We start from the raw sequence: 14,601 nt of genomic DNA on the forward strand, positions 1-14,601 counted from the left end.
CCTGCCCCCGCCCCCCCCGGGATGGGACTTACCTTTCACGAATGTCCCTCCCGGTGGCGGGTCCCGGCGGCGGTTCGTCGGGTCTTCGTCAGGGGTGGGGGCGGCAGCCGGTCTTTTGACCGGCTGCCGCCGCCGCCATTAAAAGCAAAGTAAAAAAAAACAAAACACCACCCCCGTGATAGGCTACGTAACGATTAACATGGCCTATCACGGCTAGATTTGCAAAGTCAGCTGTGATAGGCTACGTTAATCGTCACGTAGCCTATCACGGGTGACTTTGAAAAAAAAAAGTGTGTACGCAAATGGCGGCCCCCATAGGGAGCCGCCATTTGCGTTCCTTATTTGGTCCCTGTAGTCTACGTAAAGATTTATGTAGACTACGGCGAAAATAAGGGCAACGCTATTTGCGTTGGGTACCAGTTGCGAATGGTGATCTGGTTCAGGGCCTGCTAGTCATTACAGAGGCGGAGTTCACCACATTTCTTTTTAACAAACAGGATGGGAGCACCTGCTGGGGAGGTCAACAGATGTATGAAGCCCCAGCAAATATTTTTTTCCAGGAAGTCCTGCTGGGATGTACGAAAGGGACTTACCTTGTCCCGCAGCTTTTTTTGCGGTGGGGGGGAGGCGCTTCGCTTCTCCCCCCGAAGTTCATGCGAGGGGGGGGAGGCTTTCCGCCTCGCCCGGCCGAAATTCAGGCCGGGTGGGAGGCGCCCCATCCCTCACCGGCGAAAGTCAGGCCGGGTAGAAGCGCCCCGTCTACCCGGCCTGAAACACACACACACACACACACACACACACACACACACACACACACACACCCGTGGTAGGCTACGTAACGATTAACGTAGCCTATCACGGCTAGATTTGCAAAGTCAGCCGTGATAGGCTACGTTAATCGTCATGTAGCGTATCACGGGTGACTTTGAAAAAAAAAAAAGTGCGTACGCAAATGGCAGCCCCCATAGGGGGGCCTATGTATGTCCAGCGATTCCTGGGGTTTGCAAATTACTACCGCCAGTTCATCCCAGACTTTGCCAAGATTGCCACCCCAATTACTGACCTGCTCTGGGGCAGGACCCCATTCCCTTGGGGCCCAAATGCCCAACTGGCCTTCCAGCGGCTGAATGAGTCTTTGCATCCAAACCCATCTTCCATCACCCCAATCTCCACACTCCATTTGTGGTGGAAACATACGCCTCCAATGTGGAGATTGGGGCAGTGCTACTCCAGCCCTCCTGGAGTGACGGCCATCTTCTGCCATGTGCCTACCTCTCCCAGAAACTGACACTGGCTGAACAGAACTATACAATTTGGGATAAGGAGCTCCTGGAGATTAAGGTCGTTTTTGAGACCTGGTGGCACCTCTTGGACGGTGCCTCACACCTAGGGATGGCGGAGAATCTCTCCCCGAAACTTTGGGGGGCCGAGCGCCAACGTGTTCGGCCCCCCGAACAAGTTTCAGGGAGAAATTCTCCGCACCCCCCCGCACCCCGCACCCCCCCTGGAACGGGACTTACCTTTGCCGAATGTCCCTCCCGGCGGTGGGTCCGGCCGGCGGTTCGGCGGGTGTTCGTCCGGGGCGGGAGCGGCAGCCGTTCTTTCGACCGGCTGCCGCCCCCGCCATTCCAATAAAAGAAAAAAAACAAAAACACCCCCGTGATAGGCTATGTGACGATTAACGTAGCCTATCACGGCTAGATCTGCAAAGTCAGCCGTGATAGGCTACGTGAATCGTCACGTAGCCTATCACGGGGGTGTTTTTTTTTTTAAACTTTGGAGTTCGCAGCCGGGCGAGGCGAGGTGCCTCCTCCCCGGCCTGAATTTCATCCGGGCGAGGTGGGAAGCCTCCCCCCCGGCCTGAATTTCGGCCGGGCGAGGCGGGAAGCCTCCCCCCCCGGCCTGAACTTCGCGGGGAGAGCAGCGAAGCGCCTCCCCCCCACCGCGAACAAGCTTCGAGGACAGGTAAGTGACTTTCGTCCACCCCTACTCACACCCTGTTGAGGTCCGCACACATCACTGTAACCTGGAAAATCTTCAGACAGCCTGGAAGTTAACTCAGAGACAGATGTGGTGGTCCCTGTTCTTTGCCCAGATCAATTTCAAGGTGACATACATTCCGCACTCCCAGAATCGGCAGGAAACCTTGTCCAGGAAACCCAAGTATGCCACATCCATAGGTGAAGAGCCTTGTACCACCATCCTCCTCCCTGAACATTTTGCTGCTACCCAAGCCCCTCAGACTCTCTTTTGACCAAATTCAAGAGCACCAAGGCCAAGATGCCTTTGCACAAGCCCACTTCCAGGAGCTCAGTGCACAGGAGGAAAATGGACACTCCCCCTATACTCTGTGGGATGGGCTCCTGCATCACTGGGACCATATCTACATTCTTCCTGGGGCCTGCCGACTGGAGGTACTATGGCTGTGTCACAATAGGTGCCTGGTGGTGGGGCACTTTGGCTTGTATAAGATGCTCTATCTGCTCACCTGGGCATTTTGGTGGCCCTGGATCCAGACAGTGGTGGAGCACTATGTAAAAACCTGTCCCCCATGTCGCTGCACCAAGGTCCAGCCTGGCAAGCCAGTGGGCTTACTCCAGCCCTTACTGGCCCCCTCTGGGCCATAGAAGATGGTCTCTCTGGTCTTTATCACTGAACTACCTCTGACATGGGGCAGACTGCCATCCTGGTCATCATAGATCTCCTCACGAAAATGGCACACTTTATTCCTTGTCCGGCGATTCCCATGGCAAAAGACACGGCCTGGCTGTTTGTCAAGCATGTCTTCTGTCTCCACAGGCTCCCAGAGGGGATGATGTCAGATCAGGGCCCCCAGTTCACTGCCCCGGTTCTGGCAGGGCCACCTGCAACAGCTGGATCTGGGAAATTACAAGCTGGTTGGCTCCCCGCAAGGCTCTATGGCTTAATTGTTCACTTGCTTGACTAATCTTGACTAATTTAAGGGCTAGAAATATTCCTGCTGTATTAAGATCTAAAATCTTTCCTACCTTAGTGAAAGCCCATTATCTTTTCTCCTCTAAGCCCTGGTTACACCTGTGTTCACATCAAGCTTTCATATATTTGAAGATGGTTATCAGCCCTTCACCCCTTCATGGATCACTGCCTTGTTGTGGCGAAGGGGCTTGCGTAACTCAGGGAAGCCATAAGCTATGTCGTGCAGGGCCACCCAAGACGGACAGGTCATGGCGGAGAGTTCTGACAAAATGTGGTCCACTGGAGAAGGAAATGGCAACCCACTCCAGTATTCTTGCCAAGAAAACCCCATGGAACGTATCACAAGGCTAAAAGAGATGACGCCGGAAGATAAGCCCCTCAGGTCGGAAGGTGTCCAATATACTACTGGGTAAGAGCAGAGGGTATTTCCAAGTAGCGCCAGAAAGAGTGAAGTGGCTGGGCCAAAGCCGAAAGGACACTCAGCTGCGGATGTGTCTAGTGGTGAAAAGAAAATCCGATGCTGTAAAGAACAATATTGTTTAGGAACCTGGAATGTCAGATCAATGAATCAAGGTAAGCTGGAGGTGGTCAAACATGAGATGGCAAGATTGAACATCGACATCTTGGGAATCAACCAACTAAAATGGACAGGCATGGGCGAATTTAATTCAGGTGACCATCATATCTACTATTGTGGGCAAGAATCCCTTAGAAGAAATGGAGTAGCACTCAAAGTCAACAAAAGGGTGGGAAAAGCAGTACTGGGGTACAATCTTAAAAATGATAGAATGATCTCAGTACGAATCCAAGGTAAACCATTCAACGTCACAGTAATTCAAGTCTATGCCCCAACCACTGATGCCGAAGAAGCTGAGGTTGATCGGTTCTATGAAGACCTACAACACCTTCTAAAACTGACACCAAAAAAAGATGTCCTCTTCATCATAGGGGATTGGAATGCTAAAGTAGGAAGTCAAGAAATCACCGGGATAACAGGCAGGCATGGCCTTGGTGTACAAAATGAAGCAGGACAAAAGCTAATAGAGTTTTGCCAAGAGAACACGCTGATCATAGCAAACACTCTTTTCCAACAGCACAAGAGACGACTCTACACATGGACATCACCAGATGGTCAATATCGAAATCAGATTGATTATGTCCTTTGCAGCCAAAGATTGAGAAGCTCTATACAGTCAGTAAAAACAAGACCTGGAGCTGACTGTGGCTCAGATCATGAGCTGCTTCTTGTAAAATTTCGGCTTAAATTGAAGAACGTAAAGAAAACCACTAAACCATTCAGGTATGACCTAAATCATATCCCTTATGAATATACAGTGGAGGTGAGGAATAGATCTCAGGGATTAGACCTGATAGACACAGTGCCTGAGGAACTATGGACGGAGGTCCGTAACATTGTTCAGGAGGCAGCAACTCAATCCATGCCAAAGAAAAAGAAATGCAAGAAAGCCAAGTGGCTGTCTGATGAGGCTTTACAAGTAGCTGAGGAAAGAAGGGAAGTGAAAAGCAAGGGAGAAAGGGGAAGATATATCCAACTGAATGCAGAGTTCCAGAGAATAGCAAGGAGAGACAAGAAGGCCTTCTTAAATGAACAATGCAAAGAAATCGAGGAAAACAACAGAATGGGAAAGACTAGAGAACTCTTCAAGAAAATCGGAGATCTCAAGGGAACGTTTTGTGCCAAGACAGGCATGATAAAGGACAAAGAAGGCAGGGACCTAACAGAAGCAGATGAGATTAAGAAGAGGTGGAAAGAATACACAGAAGAACTCTACAGGAAAGATCTTAATGTCCCTGATAGCCATGATAGTGCGGTCACTGAACTTGAGCCGGACATCCTAGAGCCTGAAGTCAAGTGGGCCTTAGGAAGCAGTAGTAACAACAAAGCTAGCGGAGATGACAGTCTTCCAGCTGAGCTATTTCAAATCCTAAAAGATGATGCTGTTAAAGTGCTGCACTCAATATGCCAACAAAGTTGGAACACTCAACAGTGGCCGCAAGACTGGAAAAGGTCAGTTCACATTCCAATTCCAAAGAAGGGCAACGCCAAAGAGTGTTCAAATTACCGCACAGTTGCGCTCATTTCACATGCCAGCAAGGTGATGCTCAAAATCCTACAAGCTAGGCTTCAGTAGTATGCGAACTGAGAACTACTGGAAGTACAAGCTGGGTTTCGAAGAGGCAGAGGAACTAGAGATCAAATCGTCAACATTCGCTGGATCATGGAGAAAGCAAGAGAATTCCAGAAAAACGTCTCTTTCTGCTTCATTGACTACGCTAAAGCCTTTGATTGTGTGGATCACAACAAACTGTGGCAAATTCTGAAAGTGATGGGAGTACCAGACCACTTTACCTGTCTCCTGAGAAACCTGTACGAGGGTCAAGAAGCAAGAATAAGAACCAGACATGGAACAACCGAGTGGTTCAAAATTGGGAAAGGAGTACGACAAGGCTGCATATTGTCACCCTGCTTATTTAACTTATATGCAGAGTACATCATGAGAAATGCTGGGTTGGATGAATCACAGGTCGGAATTAAGATTGCCGGGAGAATTATCAACGACCTCCGATATGCAGACAATACCACCCTAATGGCAGAAAGCAAACCGGATCTCAAGAGCCTCTTGTTGAGGGTGAAAGAGGAGAGTGCAAAAGCTGGTTTGAAACTCAACATTAAAAAAACGAAGATCGTGGCATCTGGCCCCATCACTTCCTGGCATATGGAAGGGGAAGAAATGGAAGCAGTGACAGATTTTACTTTCTTGGGCTCCAAGATCACCACAGACGGTAACTGTAGCCATGAAATTAAAAGACGCTTGCTCCTTGGGAGGAAAGCTATGGCAAACCGAGACAGCATAGTAAGAAGCAGAGACATCACCTTGCCGACAAAGGTCCATATAATCAAAGCTATGGTTTTCCCAGTAGTAATGTATGGCTGTGAGAGCTGGACTATAAGGAAGGCTGAGTGCTGAAGAATCGATGCTTTCCAACTGTGGTGCTGGAGAAGACTCTTACGAGTCCCCTGGACTGCGAGGAGGTCAAATCAGTCAATCCTGAGGGAAATCAACCCTGAGTGCTCATGGGAAGGACAGATACTGAAGCTGAAGCTGAAATATTTTGGCCACCTAATGCGAAGAGAAAACTCTCTGGAAAAGACCCTGATGCTGGGAAAGACTGAAGGCAAAAGGAGAAAGGGACGGCAGAGGATGAGATGGCTAGATAGCATCACTGATGCAATGAATATGGACTTGAGCACGCTCCGGGAGAGAGCGCAGGACAGGAAGGCCTGGCGTGCTCTGGTCCATGGGGTCACGAAGAGTCAGACACGACTGAATGACTGAACAACAACAATCAGCCTTTCATGTATCTGAAGATGGTTATCAAGCCATCTGCATGAGTTTTTTCCACTACAAGCTAAACATTAACAACTTCTTCATCCTATTCTCACACATATCTTTGTCCCAGTCCCTGATAATATTTGATGCTCTCCAGTGAATTTGCTCTTCTTGTACAGCATCCCACAGGAGGTAGACTAAAAAATTTCCCCTACTATTTCACAACCATGGGGTTGTCTATAAAGCCTGTCAGGTTTTTGTGTTGGCTGAACACAGGAAAGAAGTTGGAAAGGGATGCTGGCCGGACTTCTGGCTGCGGACGGGCTGCTGTGGGCGCAAATGGAGGCCGCTACAGCGGCCGCCATTTGCATCCAGCAAATGTAAATATATTTACATTTACAACGTAAATATTTTTTTCCCTTTTTTCACTGTAATAGCCTATGTATATATTTTCGTAAGCTAGAATGGTGAAAAAAAGCGAATGCAAATGGCGGCGGCTGTAGCCGCCCCCATTTGCATACGCTGGTTTTTTGGGGGGGAGGGTTAGCTGTGATAGGCTACGTAAATACTTACGTAGCCTATCACAGCTGCAAGGACGCCAATGGCGGCCGCAGCAGCCCAGCCGTGGCCGGCCAGGAGACAAGCTGCCGGAGCTGCCGCCGCTGCCACCGGAGCCTCTGCCACTGGAACTGCCGCCGCCGCCACTGCATCCGCCGCATCCGCCGCTCCGCCCCAGGTAAGTTCCGTCCCGGGGGATTCCGTGGGGCGGGCGGGGGGGCAGTAGGCCATTCCGCCACGGATTCCGGGGGGCCGGATTCTAAAGAATCCGGCCTCAGTGGAATCCGCGGTGGAATTCTCTGCCATCCCTACTATTTACAGCTTTATCCCCTGGCCACTGACAGCCTTTGGGATTGCCTGAAGGCTGCTGAAAACCTTACTCAGCTGGTGACTTACTCAGCAACCATACATTTTGGTTGTGGTAGGGTAAAACTAAAGCATTCATATTCTTCTTATTATTAATTATTACCATTACTATTATTAACAACAGCATATCTCAAGTAGGGGTGGATGAAAGTCCCTTACCTGTCCTCGAAGGACGTTCGCGGTGGGGGGAGGCCCTTCGCTGCTCCCCCCGTGAAGTTCAGGCCGGGGGGGAGGCTTCCCGCCTCGGCCCGGCCGAAATTCAGGCCGGGGAGAAGGCTTCCTGCCTCGCCCGGCCGCGAACGCGAAAGTTTTTTTTTTTTTAAAAAAAACGCCCCCTGATATGCTACGTGACGATTCACGTAGCCTATCACGGCTAGATCTGCAAAGTCAGCCGTGATAGGCTACGTCAATCGTCACGTAGCCTATCATGGGTGACTTAAAAAAAAAAAGCCCGTAACGCAATGCAAATAGCGTTGCCCTTATTTTCTCCGTAGTCTACGTAAATCTTTACGTAGACTACAGCGACCAAATAAGGAACGGGAATGGCGGCTCCCTATGGGGGCCGCCATTATCCGTACGCGCTTTTTTTTTTTTTAAAGTCACCCGTGATAGGCTACGTGACGATTGACGTAGCCTATCACGGCTGACTTTGCAAATCTAGCCGTGATAGGCTATGTTAATCATCACGTAGCCTATCAGGGGTTTTTTTTTTTTTCTTTGATTGCAATGGCGGCGGCGGCTCGAACAACTGACGAACCGCCGGCCGGACCCGCCGCCGGGAGGGACATTCGGCGAAGGTAACTCCCGTCCCGGGGGGGTGCGGGGTGTGGGGGGGTGCAGAAGATTTCTCCCCGAAACTTGTTCGGGGGGCTGAAAACATTGGCGCTCATCCCCCCGAAGTTTCGGGGAGAAATTCTCCGCCATCCCTAATCTCAAGGACCTGGATTTCCTGGAGACTTTTAACAAGGAAGTGAGATCTGACATAAGATGGTCTGCCCCCACCCATAGAACCCCCCACAGTTCACCCTCCTGATCCATGCTAAGTGGAGTCCCACATTTCCTCCCCTCCCTTAAAGGGCCTTTGTGACTGAATGAGGGGCAGAAGAAATTCAAGAGGCAGAGCTTCCCCCATCTCTGCACCTTCATATTGGTGACAGGCTGTGCTTGCTGACTTTATGCTGTAGCTGATAGAGGGTCCGGGAGCTCAATTCCAGCATGAAAGCTCTGTGGCTCAAACTTGTCTAGAATTCATTCCTGATCAACAAGGACAACATGGAAATAGTGCATTTCCTGCGGCATCGTGAACCCGAAAGAAGTGGTCCATTTTCACCAAACACAGCCACCTGGGGGCGAGTGGAGTTACTTAGAAGTGGGGTATGGGGTGGGTGGAGATAGAGTAAAAAAAAAGGTGGGGAGACCAATGAATGAGGGTCGTTTCCCACACCATTTTTCCCATGTGGGCACTTTTGCCTTCTGTGGGATGACCTCTGTCATGAGAGGGACAGGGGGAGTGTGACCCTGTTGATTCTCCTGGACCTCTGAGTGGGTTTCAGTGCCACCGCCCAGGGCATCCTTCTGGACTGGCTGTCTGGGTTGGGAGTTGGAGGCACTGCACTGCAGTGGTTCCACCCCTACTTGCATGGCCGAGTCCAGAAGGTGGTGCTGGGGGGTGATTGTTCTGTGCCTTGGCAATTATGCCATGGGGTTCCAGAGGGCTCTATTTTATCCCTTATGCTGTTCAACATCTACATGAAACTGCTGGGGGAGGTTATGCAGAGGTGTGGGCTGAGATGCCATCAATATGCGGATGACACCCAGCTCTGCCTCTCTTTGTCATAAAACCTAGGCAAGGCAGTGGCTGTTCTGAATCAGTGCCTGGGCACAGTAATGGACTGGATGAGGGCCAGTAAGCTGAAATGCAATCTAGACAAGACGGAGGTGCTGCTAGTGGTGGCTCCTCTGCCCAGCTAGGCAATGTTCAACCTGTTCTGGAGGGGGTTGCACTCCCCCTAAAGGATCAGGTTCACAGTTTGCAGGTGCTCTTGGCCCCAGCACTGTCACTTGAGGCACAGGTGAACTGAGTGGCAGGGAGCGCCTTTCATCAGCTTAGGCTGATCTGTCAACTGCGCCCTTATCTGGACAGAGATAGCCTAGCTACAGTTATCCCTGCTCTGATAACCTCTCGCCTGGATCACTGCAATGCGTTATACATGGGGCTGCCTTTGAACACAGTTGGGAAACTTCAGCTAGTCCAAAACAGGACAGCAAATTTGTTAACTGGGAGTGGCCAACAAAATCACATTATGCCAGTACTTTTCCAGCTGCGCTGACTGCCAGTCTGTTTCCAGGCCCAATTCAAAGTGCTGGTATCCACATTCAAAGCCTGAAATGGCTTGGGGCCAGGTTATCTGAAGGATTGCCTTCTCCCATATGTGCCTGCCCAGACCCTAAGATCATCCTCAGGGGTTCTTCTCTGGGAGCCCCCACCAAAGGATGTGAGGCAGGTGGCTACCAGGAGCAGGGCCTTTTCTGCTGTGGCCCCCCAGCTGTGGAATGAGTTCCCTAGAAAGGTTCACCTAGCACCTACATTGTTCTCCTCCTTGTGCCAGGTGCAGACCTTTTCATTATGCCAGTACTTTAGCATTTAAGCCTCTTAATCTTTTTGCCCTGGTGTTTTAAATCTGTATTTTAAATCTCTGCATTGCTGCAAGGTTTTATTCTGGTTGTACAGTTATACTGTGGTTTTAAGTTCTTATATTTTATATTGTTTTATGCTGCACTTTGTGGTTTTAATATTTGTGAACCTCACAGAGAGTGTCGGTTATTGGGCAGAATAGAAATCAATAATTAAATACAATATTGCTTAACCCCCCTTTCTCCTTCCCCCTCCTCGCAATGAGAAGTTACTGAGACCAAGTGATAAAATGGAGAAGTTATTTTATACAACAGAGAAACTACAGAACATCAAAGAAGCACAACACAGTAGCAACCTAAGAGAGCAATGGAGAAGCCAAAAAGCACTTTAGGGCGAGTTACTAAAGTTAGCCTTTAACCCTTCTGCTGCAGGTTGGTGAGATGAACGGAGAGCAACTACGTTTCCCCATGTGTGCAGATTTCCATGAAGAAACGAAAATCCCCAGTCCTCCACTGCAGCATCTGAGAGCCCCACCAAAATTTCACTGCATCCCTGAGATCTGCTGCGAAGTTTCTGCTCCCCACCCCATTTTCCCCCATGTGTGCACTTTTGCCTGCTGCTTCCACCCCACCCCGGTTCTTCTTCCCCCTGCTCACAATGAGATGAAAAGATCCTTACTGCGATAAAGCAGAGAAGGGACTTCACTTAAAAAGAAAAAACAGGACATCAAAGAATCACATCCTTGCAATAGCATTTGAAGAGAGCAACGGAGAAGCAAAAGAGTGCTTTAGGATGCGTTATGAACGTTCGTCTTTAACAATTTCACTGCAGGGGAGTGAGATTTATGAATGGAGGATTACCCGGATTTTTCAAGGAATTGGCTTTGGTCCGCGCAGCGACACATGAATGAATGCACCATACCTTTAACATTGGATGGAGAAGAACATCCTTACGAGTGGGGTGGGGGACTGGAACAGAACATCATCACACTGGCAGGGGCTGCTCAACCAATGACAGAGGATTCACCCCTCCACCCACGTCTAGGCTCTACGCCCCTTTCTCTTTTCCCCTGATGACCCCGTTATACTATCGAAGCTGCATGTTAATTACTCCCTAACAGCAATAAACCAAATAGCAAAGATATGCAGCTTTGAGATAGCGCTCCACAGCCTTTGGGGGGTTACTCCAGTCAGCCTGTAACCCTAGCAATGCTTGATTTAGGGAGTGTGCACTCAGAGAACAAGCCTCATTGACCACATGTGCCCTCACCCCGCGCCCGGCTTGCCTAGCCGCAGGGGGGGGCTGTTGCAGGTGGCGGGGGGAGGATGGGACAAGGGCGAAGGCCATTGGCCTTCGCCCCTGGGGTCTCCAAGGGGCGGGTCTAGCCGGCCACTATTTAGGCCGCGCTGCCCCACAGCCTCCTCATTCCAGCTATTCCAGCTGGAATTTTCACGCCCTTTTCAAGCGGCAGCACATCAGCAGAATCCTCCCCCATCCTCGATCTCGGCGGCAGCAGCAGCAGTGCGGCAGCGGCGGCAACCCCAGGGACAAGGCGGCGGCGCGGCGGCGGCAACCCCGGGGACGAGGCGGTGGCGTGGCGGCGGGGTGGTGGCTCGGCAGCGGCGGCATTCCCGGGACAAGGCAGCTATTGAGCTGTGTGGTTTACAGCCCTTCCCCGGCACAAGCGAGAGGCTTTTCACCCTTCCCTCCCCCTTTCTTTGGTTGTCCCCGCTCGGGTTTCCGCGGCGTTTCTGCCCCCCCCCAGCTGATTTCAGGAGGGGAAAGTCTCCTGTTTTCGCCCCTTTCGCGTTCCATAACTCCTTGTTTGTGTGGGCTTGGGGGGGGTCTCCGTTTGGCTTCCCGGCGCTTTCGGGAAGCTGTTATTAAGGTGAGGGAAGGGAAAGGGTTCTGGTGCCTGGGCTTACCTCCTCCTTTTCACCTCCGTAGGCCGTTTATTGGCGGCTGCCTTCAGCGCGCTATTGGCAGCTTCTTTCCTTGTGTACTGAGATTTTCCCCAGCTTTCTTTAGCACTCCGCTGCCCCCTAGTGGCCTGTTGTGCCTTCAACCCCCCCTTTTGCTTCATAAAGGTAGAAAGGGGGAGGGAGGAGAAAATAAAGTATAAATAAATAAATAAATATTTTTTTTTTTTAAAGGGGGGAGCAGTTTTTAAGGGGAGCACAAGTAAGGCTCAAGGCTTTGCCTGGAAAGTATAGGATGCGATTTAATATAAAGAATAATAACAGTAATTAAAGACAAAGCAAACAAATAAACAAATTAATTTACACACAATTAATAGTATAATATTTTTGTTGTTGTTGTTGTTGTTCAGTGGTTAAGTCGTGTCCGACTCTTCGTGACCCCATGGACCATAGCACGCCAGGCCTTCCTGTCCTGCGCTCTCTCCCGGAGCGTGCTCAAGTTCATATTCATTGCGTCGGTGATGCTATCTAGCCATCTCATCCTCTGCCGTCCCCTTCTCCTTTTGCCTTCAGTCTTTCCCAGCATCAGGGTCTTTTCCAGAGAGTTTTCTCTTCGCAGTATAATATTATTACCAATAAATAAATAAGAATTATAGAAAGAGAAATTGGAAACATACCAAATATATCCATAGGTAAACGCATTTCATTCAGGGTTCCATTTAAAGCCAGTTGGCAGATCTCCCAACACACAGTGACACCACCCAAGAAGGGTTTGGGGGGGGGGAAAGGCAAGGGCAAAGCTGCTTGCTCCCCAGCTAAAGCCCCCTGCCCCCCAGCTAAGCGCCACTTCCGTAGGGCCAACTCTTCCTCATCCGACGATGAGGATCAAGACATTGCCCTCATTCTGGCCAGACTGGAGGCTGCTGAGCGGGACTTAGGGATCCCTGCATTAATCACCCCTGCCAGGCGGGCTCCCCGGACTTCAAGGGTCACTAGAGGGCAAGCTCGCAAGGATCTATTAATATCTATTTCAGAGAGGCTGGCAGCAACTGAGGCTTCCAAGGAGATCGTCACCGTCACTGGGCAAACAGCATCTGCACCAGCCCCAGCACTCGCATGCTCATCTTCGGAGCAGCCCCCTCCGGTGCAAGGGTCGCCGGCACCCGTCTCTCTGGCTCCTGCAGTTTTGGACCACAGCCAGATCCCTGACATGGCAAACAACCATGGTTCAGGTGAGGTTTCGGTCCCTGGGGGGTCCGTGCCAACGACTGGCCATAACCAGTTCCCGCCATACGGGTGGTTCCCCTTTTCAGGGGGGATGAGTTGGCCTTTTCACACCCCAGTAGGGGGCATCCCAGGGTTCCCTCATCCAGGTGTACCGCCCCACTGCTTCAGCTCGGGCTACACACTCCGGGACTAAGCCATGCCACACCAGGTGGGGTCGCCATTATGATGGGCATCCCTGCATCTGCCCAACCCCAGGGGGCCCCTGTCCCTGCTCCAAACCTCTCAGGGGGTTTATGGGGGGGAGCACCCACAGCTCCTCCGGCTGCTGAGCCTCCTTCGGCCGGTGACAGAGTGGCTCCTCAGCATGCCCCATCCGCCATGGCTGCCTGCGCAGCTGTGTGGCAAGGCCCCGTAGACGAGAGCTCCGACGAGCTTGGGGCGGGCAGCAATGACCCTTATGCCTGGGTAGAGAATAGGGCTATCCTGACCGGGGGTACATCCACTCCCCTGGGATATCACCTATTGCCAGCAACAAAAGAGAAAATACTCCGGGGAGAATTTGTTGACATCTTCTCCCTGTTATTCCGTGAGTCTGAAACAAAGGAAGGGGAGAAATCTGGCGATAGGGATCAGGAGAGGGTCAGGCGTAAGAAGGTGTCACGCACTTGGGCAAATTGGCTGCCCAGCTTTTTAATATCTACGGGTGTCATTCAGCAAAAGCACCCAGAGCGTGGTTGGGTCCTCACTAAGTATTTGGATATTATTTATAGGGCCTACACCAAATACGAGGGTGGAGCCTGGCTGGCCTATGATGAATCCTTTCGTATGCGGGCGGCATTTGACCCCACGTTGCGCTGGGACGCAAAAGATCAGGATCTCTGGCTGCAGTTTATGACTAGGGATGGCGGTGAATTTCTCCACTAATCTCAGGGAGGCCGAATGCCAATGCATTCGGCCCCCCGAAATTGTTGGTGAAATTCTCCGCCCCCCCCCGATGGAACATACCTCCCTCGAATGTCCCTCTCGGCGGCGGGTCCCGGCGGTGTTTCAGCGGGGGCAGGGGCGGCGGCTGGTATTCCGACCGGCTGCCACCGCCGCCATTACAAAGTGAATGTAAAAAACAAACAAAACCAAACCTGTGATAGGCTACGTAACGATTAATGTAGCCTATCATGGCTAGATTTCCAAAGTCAGCCGTGACAGACTGTGAAATCATTACGTAGCCGTGAAATCATTATGTAGCCTATCACGGGTGACTTTGAAAAAACAAAAACAAAGCATGTACGCAAATGGCGGCGCCCAAGGGCGCCGCCATTTGCATTCCTTATTTGGGCCCGGGTAGTCTTTACGTAGACTACAGCGAAAATAAGGGCATGACAGCTAAAGCGGGAACTAGGGATGGCGGAGAATTTCTCCCCGAATCTTCGGGGGGCCGAGCGCCAATGCATTCGGCCCCCCGAAATTGGCGGTGAAATTCTCCGCCACCCCCCCGCCACCCCCCCGGGATGGGACTTACCGTACCCGAATGTCCCTCCTGGCGGCGGGTCCCGGCGGCGGTTCAGCAGTCTTTCGGCGGGGGCGGGGGCGG

This window comes from Heloderma suspectum, chromosome 10 (genome assembly GCF_057233095.1).
Source record: "Heloderma suspectum isolate Gila_16-S chromosome 10, 16-S_ref, whole genome shotgun sequence".
In the NCBI taxonomy this organism is placed as follows: Eukaryota; Metazoa; Chordata; class Lepidosauria; order Squamata; family Helodermatidae; genus Heloderma; species Heloderma suspectum.